Source organism: Neoarius graeffei, chromosome 14 (assembly GCF_027579695.1).
Source record: "Neoarius graeffei isolate fNeoGra1 chromosome 14, fNeoGra1.pri, whole genome shotgun sequence".
Taxonomy (NCBI): Eukaryota; Metazoa; Chordata; class Actinopteri; order Siluriformes; family Ariidae; genus Neoarius; species Neoarius graeffei.
In genome coordinates, this window is record NC_083582.1 from 73099395 (window position 1) to 73109858 (window position 10464).

Here is a 10464-nt window from a genome sequence, read left to right on the forward strand (position 1 = left end):
CCGTAGTCAGCTGGGATAGGCTCCAGCTTGCCTGCGACCCTGTAGAAGGATAAAGCGGCTAGAGATAATGAGATGAGATGATTGGTCAAACAATTGGCGCTCATTTGGTTATTATGTGTAGTTGATTTTTATTGGTCACACGGACGTGCTCATAGTTTACACTCTGGGGAAGTCTCTTCACTGGGGTTGGATTTTGGCAAACGGACGGATTTGTGGAGGGATTTCTTTAAAAGACTCATGATAATGATAAAGATGTCATGTATTCATCATTGTGATGACTGCTAGCAATTTTTCTTCATCACTGATGGATTATGTTCGTCAGTGACAAGCGTGTTGAGCGCCAGCGGGAACCTTGAATATGTGCATGGACAATGCCAAATGATGGACTGGCATCCCATTAAGGATTCTCTCTGGATCCAGTGGTAAGAGAAGTAACTTTGGGACCAAAAGGTCACCAGTTTGATTCCCTGGACCAGCAGGAATGGCTGAAGTGCCCTTGAGCAAGGCACCTAACCCCCAACTGCTCCCCAGGCTGCTCTGGGTATGTTGTACATCACTCTGGATAAAAGCATCTGCTAAATGTCATTAATGTAATGTAATGTAATGTAATGTAATGGACCCACTGTGATCCTGAACAAGATGAAGTGGCTTCTACATGAGACCCAGTGTTGAAGGGTTTTCCATCAAATCTTTAGGGTCTCTGAAGCCCTTGATGACACATATGGGAAAAGTTGCTCAGCATCTCATTACGTTTCCAGGTATTCAACCAGACACCCCTCATCCAATCAACGTTTGCCTGAATGCTAGTTAACGTACAGCACTGTAGATATGCGCAATGCGCTGTGAGGATATGAAGGCGTGTACCTCAGCATGTCAGTGCGCCTCTGCATATGATGCTTTCCCACAAAACACCTGCCTGCTTTGAGAAACCAATATGCAAAATGCAGTAATACAGAAGTATAAACCAGGCTTTACATTCTGTTGGACTACCAGCTCCACCAGTTGGCTTTGGTATCAAATTTGCTATCTTCAGATGAATGGTACCCTCAGGTTCTCCTTCACATGTCTTGCAATATTACTAGAATCCAATCAAAGCCTCAAGAGCCCAATTAGGTTGTGAGTTTAAATCCCAAGACTATCAGTCACCAGCTCAAATATGATTTGTGAGACTTAGGTTCCTTCTGTTCCACCTGAAGCCAGGCCATAGATGCTCAGCTTGCTGTTTGGGGGGGGGAAAACCTTCACTAATAAGAAGCGAAGGTCTTCTTTTCAATTTAATGTAACAGTGCCTGGATGTGTCAGAAGCCTGTGTTTGTGTATGGGTTTACGTGTTTATCATGCCGTCTTTCTTCATCTGAGCCGTGTGTGAAAGGCCATTTCTCTCCTCTCCGTCGCCTTGATAGATCTGTGCCCTTCTGTCTTTCTGTCTCTTTATAAAGCTCAGTTTTAAAGAAGGACAGACGCACATTCTGTGACCTCTGGTGATTGGTAAAACCTTATATGCTTTCTTGTTTGCGAGCAAATACACTGCCTTTGGGAGCAGTCTGAACCCTTACATCTCTCTCAATTCCTCATGGCTTTGTGTAGCGCTGCCTTGAAGTCACTTTGATGGGTGGCGATTGCTTCCTTTTGCTTGGTCTTAGGTCTTTGTGTGCTGATCTGGAGAGGTCATGCAGGCAACAGGATTTTTATTTTCATCATGTTTTTACTGCGACATGAAACACCCCCAATCAGCAATGACCTCCACTCTGTGCCATTTTCTGTTTATAGTCTTGAATCAAATATCATGAATTCTTGAGGAAAGAGGAGGAATTTGATCTCACCATAAGTCTACATGGCCTATTGTGTTTTCACTTTTAGAAGCACTTTTCAACCTTTTAGAAGTCTGTACTAACTGGAGTCATGATCTGTCCATCTGTGCAGCCTTTGTAGTCCCCTGATTCCCAGTAGAACCACTTTACAATGCCGTGTTGACTATTCAGGAGCATTCACGTCTCCTTGTTGCTTCTTACTCAGCCTCATATTGTGTGAAATGTATTTGATAAAACTACAAAATGAAAAGGAATGAATATGTAAACGAGACCGTCAGTGATGGCATAGCTCACTCCGGCCCCGTCTAGTCCAGAAGGAACAATCTAAAGTGGGCCACCTTGCGCAATAAATGTTGCAAGCTATATACTCTATATACAAGCTATATATACACGCTATATCCACCCTAGGAATACCAACCTATTTGCCCGAAAGAATCCAAAATGGCAAGGAATTTTCAAAGAATCGATTTTTGTTGCTCATTAAGGCTTAATTAGTCCATAACTTCATTAATAATTGTAATTCAGCAAATCTGGGTAGAAGTTCTATGCACCCTAGGTACCCCTACCTTCATGCCAGAAAGAATCAAAATCGGTGAAGAGTTGAGGGAGAAGAAGCAATTTGTGTGGAAACTGCTCGTTAGGGATTGATTAATTACTCCCTATCTTCATTATTAATTGTGATTATGCAAATTTGGGTTGAAGCCATATGCATCCCAGGCAGACCTACTTTCCTGCTAAAAAGAATAAACATTGGTGAAGAATTGAGAGAGAAGAAGTGATTTGTATGGAAACTGCTCGTTAAGAATTGATTAATTACTCCGTATCTTCATTATTAATTGCAATTATGCAAATTTGGGTAGAAGCTATATGCACCCCAGGCAGACCTACCTTTCTGCCAAAAAGAATAAAAATCGGTGAAGAATTGAGAGAGAAGAAGCGATTTTCATGAAATGTGGACGACGATGGACAGACGATGGACAACACATGATGGCATAAACTCATCACCTGTCGGCCGGATGAGCTAATAAATGAACATTCAGTCACAATTTTGAGTGATCATGATGGATGATTTCTCATCATCTATGAAACCCATGTTTATTTCCTTGTATCCTTCTTACCTTGGTGTCATTGTACCTGTTTCCATGTTTTCCTTGCTTTCTTGTACCCTTATAAAGGTGTTACATATTTGTTATAATGGGCAGCATGGTGGTGTAGTGGTTAGCACTGTTGCCTTACAGAGAGAAGAAGGTTCTGAGTTCCAGCCCAGTGGCCGAGGGGGGCCTTTCTGTGTGGAGTTTGCATGTTCTCCCCGTGTCTGTGTGGGTTTCCTCCGGGTGCGCCGGTTTCCCCACAGTCCAAAGACATGCAGGTTAGGATAATTGGTGGCTCTAAATTGACCGTAGGTGTGAATGTGAGTGTGAATGGTTGTTCGTCTCTGTTGACTTCTCCAGGGTGTACCCCGCCTCTAGCCCATGATCAGCTGGGATAGGCTCCAGCTTGCCCGTGACCCTACACAGGATAAACGGTTACGGATAATGGATGGATGAATGTTTCTTATCACCTTCTTGTTTCCTTGTAAGCACTCAAATTTCAGGATGAAATTGTTTCCTGTGCTGTGGTTTCCTTGTATTTGTCATGCTTCCTTGCAACCTTGTTTCCTTGTATCTGCTCTCCCATGTTTCCTTCTCACACTTGTTTTCTTTTATGACTGCTCAATTTTCAGGAAAAAGAGGGTGAGTTTGATGTGCCATTCTTGTATTTTTGTACCATAGTTTTCTTTTTGTTGTTGTTGTTGTTGTCTTGCCTAGACTTCTTGTGTACTTATAGTTTCCTCATCTAGTCCCAATGCTCTATTATGGTGCGTTCATGTGCTATGGGAATTATGGTAAATACCAAACGCCGACATGGAAAGCACACATGAACGCCCCCTCTTGTGGTATTTTCCACTGGGCAACTCGTAGAAAATTTTGATACACGAGTTGCCGAGATGAGATGAACTTTAACCTTTTCAACATGGCCGCAAGCGGTACAAGACACTTGAATGGTGTGTTAAGAAAATCTCTACTTGTCATGATCAGGAAATATTCAGCATTATTTACCTTTTGACTTTTGATAACTCATATTCCTGCTGCAGCTGATGAACAAGGCAATCTGTAATTGTTTTAGCCAAATAACAGGCCTGATTCTGAATCTGGTCCACCATCTTTAATTTGTCAACAACAACAAAAGCATGTGAACACAACACACTGGTAAATACCACTTCCCAACTGGAAAATATCATCTTCCCATAGCACATGAACGCAGCATTAGTTTTGTTCTGACTTGTCTTGAACACACAGAAATCTCCATTATATCCATTATATCGTATTGCCCAAGAAATGCATCTCGAGTAGAATCTTGTTTATCCGAAGTCTACAAGGACGAACATGGGATCACATCATGTAATGGAATGTAATGTGAAGAAATAAATAAATGAATGGTAATAATTTTTATTAGGAGTTTTACGGCTTGCTGAGGTTACTATTCATGGATTTGATCCAAAATATGCAGACACGTTTCTCAGAGGCAAGAAGTAGCCGAACTTTGTCTTTTAGGGCCATATCTTACACCCAGTGCCAAGTGTGAGTAACGCAAGTGTCTTTGCTTGTTTGACACCAACGCAATTGTCATTTTCTCGTCTACTGCCCACATTTTTTAAACACCAAATGCACTTTCACTCATCTGAGTGCCCATGAGCATGTTGGTATTAAAATGATGTGTAGTCAGGCACAATGTTGGCACAACAAACACCTGGTCTGAAGTCAGTGGTGCAGTGTTGCAGTGTTATTTTAAGGCCACGTTATCAGGATAGTAATATGTGAATACAGAAGCAGTGCACAATGTGCATACATTCACATAGGGACGAGGCATGTAACAATTCACCCAATCCATTATTTGATTCATGATACTGAGTTCATGATTTTGTGTTGTTTTTTGGGAAAAGACATAAATTAAGAAAATTTTATTACCAAACAAACTCCATCCATTATCCATAACCGCTTATCCTGTGCAGGGTTGCAGGCAAGCTGGAGCCTGTCCCAGCTGACTATGGGCGAGAGGTGGGGTACACCCTGGACAAGTCACCAGATCATCGCAGGGCTGACGCATAGAGACAAACAACCATTCACACTCACATTCACACCTACGGTCAATTTAGAGTCACCAGTTAACCTAACCTGCATGTCTTTGGACTGTGGGGGAAACCGGAGCACCCGAAGGAAACCCACGCGGAGAACATGCAAACTCCGCACAGAAAGGCCCCTGTTGGCCACTGGGCTCGAACCCAGAACCTTCTTGCTGTGAGGCGACAGTGCTAACCACTACACCACCGTGCCACCCTACCAAATAAAATGCAACATTTATTTTCCTATCTTTATCAACTTAAATTTTCCTTTTGTTATATTAAAAAAACAACCATTACTACCAATGATTATTTACCCAGATTTGTGAAGTTTGGAGTAAAATATAATCACCTATTAACTCAAATATTCCTTCAATTAAAAATGAAAAAGTAACTACAAATATGCCTTTTCTTAATAAACCTTTATGGACATTTGTACTCCTTCCATTTGCTTCTCTTTTCTTGAGCTTTCAGCAGTCTGCAAAAAGAGAACTCAGATTTCTTGTTAAATCTGTTTGTACAGTCAATCACACAACAGCTCTTTCCCATTTTAGATTTGGTTTTTGTGTAATGCCACAAAAACAGAGCTGTGTTACTTCTGCCTCCAGCGAAGTCATGTGTATCCCCGCTATTTTACGTTATTGTGTCCTCTACTGTCGAAACAACACAAATTATAGTGAGGAAAAACTATGAGATTACATAGTCTGATGATAATCATGATTCTTTTTTTTTATTTCACTGATTCAAATCGGCATTAATTTGTATTATGATTAACTGTCGCACAGTGTATTGTTATTGACCTAATATGGACATATAGGCACATATACACACATTGGGATGCTTAGCAGCACACAAACACACAAAAGATTACAAATAAATATTATATATATGTATATTCTCTCCACATTCACTGGATATGAGCAATCACGTGCACTGATTGGCTACTCTACTACTAGGATATCAGCTCATGTACCGTGAGTAGAGAATAACAAAATGGCGGAGCATGTTGCTGAATCAACTGAGGATGAAATAAAAACTCTACTCGAAAACAAAAGCCCCGAAAATACAAAAAAGCAACAAAATATAAAATAAAAGTATTTAATGGTAAGAACATATATAGATTTTTTATTTCAAGTATTATTATTATTGCATTTTTCACAAATTGCTTCTGTCATTTCGCCGGTTTGTTTATATTCTAAGTGGAAATGATTTTGTTGGACGTTTTGTGTAAAGTTCTTATTGATCGAATTTGCAAAAAGAAAAAATAAAAATGCTCTGTTTCTCAAAATCTAGTGAATGTGGATAAAATAAAACTGTTATTCCACTCAATCTTGTCATACATGGATTATAGCCCAAAAAAAGCCAATGATTAATCATTATGATATATACAGTGCTGAGCGTAAATGAGTACACCCCCTTTGAAAAGTAACATTTTAAACAATATCTCAATGAACACAAACAATTTCCAAAATGTTGACAAGACAAAGTTTAATATAACATCTGTTTAACTTATAATGTGAAAGTAAGGTTAATAATAAAACTTAGATTACACATTTTTCAGTTTTACTCAAATTAGAGTGGTGCAAAAATGAGTACACCCCACAACAAAAACTACTACATCTAGTACTTTGTATGGCCTCCATGATTTTTAATGACGGCACCAAGTCTTCTAGGCATGGAATGAACAAGTTGGCGACATTTTGCAACATCAATCTTTTTCCATTCTTCAACAACGACCTCTTTTAGTGACTGGATGCTGGATGGAGAGTGATGCTCAACTTGTCTCTTCAGAATTCCCCAAAGAAAATAATTTCTTTTCATCACAAAGGTGAAGGCTACAAGAAGATCAGCAAAGCTTTACTTATCAGTCAGAATACTGTAGCAAAAGTGGTACAAACATTTAAGAAAGATGGAACTGCAACCATCTCACAGAGACGTCCAGGTCGTCCACGGAAGTTAACACCTCGACAGGAGCGTCTTCTGATGAGAAGGGTTGAAGAAAATCGGCATGCAAGTTCACTGCAGTTATCTAAAGAAGTAGAAAGCCAAACTGGGGTGACTATTTCCTCTGACACAATACGGCGTACACTGCAGAGGAATGGCATGCATGGATGCCGTCCACGAAAGAAGCCTCTCCAAAAGCCCAGGCACAAAAAAGCCCGCCTAGAGTTTGCCAGGGCCCATGCTGACAAAGATGAAGACTACTGGGACTCTATACTCTGGAGTGATGAGACCAAGATAAATGTTTTTGGAACTGATGGCTTCAAAACTGTATGGCATCGCAAAGGTGAGGAATACAATGCCTGGTGCCTACAGTGAAACATGGTGGTGGCAGTGCCCTTTTGTGGGGCTGCATGAGTGCTGCTGGTGTTGGGGAGCTGCATTTCATTGATGGCATCATGAATTCACAGATGTATTGCTCTATACTGAAAGAGAAGATGCTACCATCACTCCGTGCACTTGGTCATCGTGCACTTTTCCAACATGACAATGATCCTAAACACACATCTAAGGCCACTGTTGGATTTCTGAAGAAGAACAGGCTGAAAGTGATTCAGTGGCCAAGTATGTCTCCTGATCTGAACCCATTCAAACACCTACGGGGAATTCTGAAGAGACCAGTTGAGCATCACGCTCCATCCAGCATCCAGTCACTAAAAGAGGTCGTTGTTGAAGAATGGAAAAAGATTGATGTTGCAAAATGTCGCCAACTTGTTCATTCCATGCCTAGAAGACTTGGTGCCGTCATTAAAAATCATGGAGGCCATACAAAGTACTAGATGTAGTAGTTTTTGTTGTGGGGTGTACTCATTTTTGCACCACCCTAATTTGAGTAAAACTGAAAAATGTGTAATCTAAGTTATATTATTAACCTTATTTTCCCGTTATTTTTAACATTTTGGAAATTGTTTGTGTTCATTGAGATATTGTTTAAAATATTACTTTTCAAAGGGGGTGCACTCATTTACGCTGAGCATATATATAAAATGGTTAGTCATAATACTTATTGACTCATCACTACCTCCTCCCATGCCTGCTTCACCTCAGGGAGCTTTGGTGGAAACCTGCTGATGCTGTAGATGGTCTGTTTGCGCTCTTTCATTCGAGCATGAGCACATCTGTTTCCTCTGAAGATAAGCGTTCTTTCCTACTACCTGGTAAATCTGCCATTATAACAGCAATCCGCCAAGGTACAAGTGCACCTGGCTTTTAAAAGGAATGGGAGATGAGACTGACTGGTTTGTTACATGTTACTCCCAAAGCACACCCATGATTCAGTAATGGACTAAGTACTTTTAAGCCATGTGGCTGGAACTGAGAGCATTTTTCCACCTTTCCTAGCTGTGAGGGTTCAATCTCCATCTCGTCTGTCCTTTTCCTGTTGGTTGTTGGTTACGAGCGCCTGGAGAAAGCGAGAACCGAGACACCCATGAAGTCATCAGGTTTTGCTGAAGTTTACTGAGTAAGGGATGAGTACATATCGAGCTCTTCTCAAGAAAAGTGCTTACAGGTGCATATCAAAAAAAGAGATTAAACTAGTCCACACAAGTCCTGTGGTATGCAGAGTTAGAGACAGAGAGCACAAGTTCAAACCACAGTAAATAGTTTAAAGCTTGTCAGTGTTGGAAGATTACAAAGGAGCGTTATTTTCAGGTCAGTGACACAGGGTGAGGGCAGTCCACACCTCTTCCATGTCACAGTCAATATCACGATGGATAATTTGATCACAGGAAAATAGAACAAGATGACATTGTTCTCACACTAAAGTGGATTTGGACACACCCGAAATGCCAGGTGCCTCAAACTGTGCGCTTAGATTGTTAAAATAGGGCTCGTAAATGTTAAAGGGCTTCGACAATTCACATTTTAATGATCTCTTTTGACACACACACACACACACACACACACCTCTCTTTTAATTTTTCACTTTTGTTATTTGTTCCATGCTGTTTTATTTTTGCTTTTCCTGTCTCAGTGTCTTTCTCCCTCTTTTTCTTGCTTCCTCATTCTTTCTTTTTCCTCTTCCCTCTTTCTCTTACTCTTTTGCCGCTCCCCACTTTTTCTTACATCCTTCTCCCTCTTTTGTCTTCCCTTTTCCCGACTCTCAAGGTCAGAAATCTGTGTTTGGCACAGACACTTGAGTTTTTCCTCTTCATTCTTGCTGTGTGGACATCCAATTACTCTGTTAGGACTTTGGTGTTTCGCCAGCATTCAGATTTAATACCAACTGCCGTGTGTGTGTGTGTATGTATGTGTGTGTATGTGAGAGAGAGAGAGAGAAATAGTTGAATAACTGAGTAGCTGTGGTGTGTGATATTGGAATCTCTGAAGCTCGAACTATGCACTCGCTCCTCAGTGTGGTTCCACTGTAATGTGGACACGCTGCATGATAATAAAGAGTAAAGACAGGGAAAGTAAAAAGGCTGTTTGGCTGCTGGCCAGTGTAAATTACTGAATTTGTGAGACAGCAAGGTTTCCTCTGTCAGCAGAAAGTGTCGGGTCATTCTGTGTCAATGCAGACAGTTGTTGTTGTTGTTGTTGTACATGTCAGATTTTCATTTTTTTTAATGTGTTGTTTACGATCTAAAAGCAAAGTCTGTAAAGTATTTTCACTGAATTCCAACATCATCACTTTTTTCATTCCCTTAAAAACAAATTATATTTAACAGTTATTCCACGAAATCAAGTCGTACATGAGCTGATAGCCTACGAGGCGCGTAGCACCGAGTTGTCTATAAGCCATGTATGATGAGATTGAGTGGAATAACTGTTTTATTCTATCCACATTCACTGGATTTTGAGAAACAGAGCATTTTTTTTATTTATTGCAAATTCGAAAAATAAAAACTTTATACAAAATGTCCAACAAAATAATTTGGACTTAGAATGTAAACAAACTGGTGAAATGACAGGAACAATTTGTGAAAAATGGGATAATCTCAACTCATTATCTGTAGCCGCTTTATCCTTCTACAGGGTCGCAGGCAAGCTGGAGCCTATCCCAGCTGACTACGGGCGAAAGGCGGGGTACACCCTGGACAAGTCGCCAGGTCATCACAGGGCTGACACATAGACACAGACAACCATTCACACCCACATTCACACCTACGCTCAATTTAGAGTCACCAGTTAACCTAACCTGCATGTCTTTGGACTGTGGGGGAAACCGGAGCACCCGGAGGAAACCCACGCGGACACGGGGAGAACATGCAAACTCCGCACAGAAAGGCCCTCGCCGGCCCCGGGGCTCAAACCCAGGACCTTCTTGCTGTGAGGCGACAGCGCTAACCACTACACCACCGTGCCACCAAATGGGATAATAATAATTCTTAAAAAATAAAAAAGCTATGTTCTTACCATCAAATACTTTTATTCCATATTTTGTTGCATTTTTTTAACAAAATATGGAATAAAAGTATTTGACGGTACTCAAAAGTATTTGAGTTTTTATTTCGTAGAGTTTTTATTTCATCCTTGGTTGGTTCAGCAACA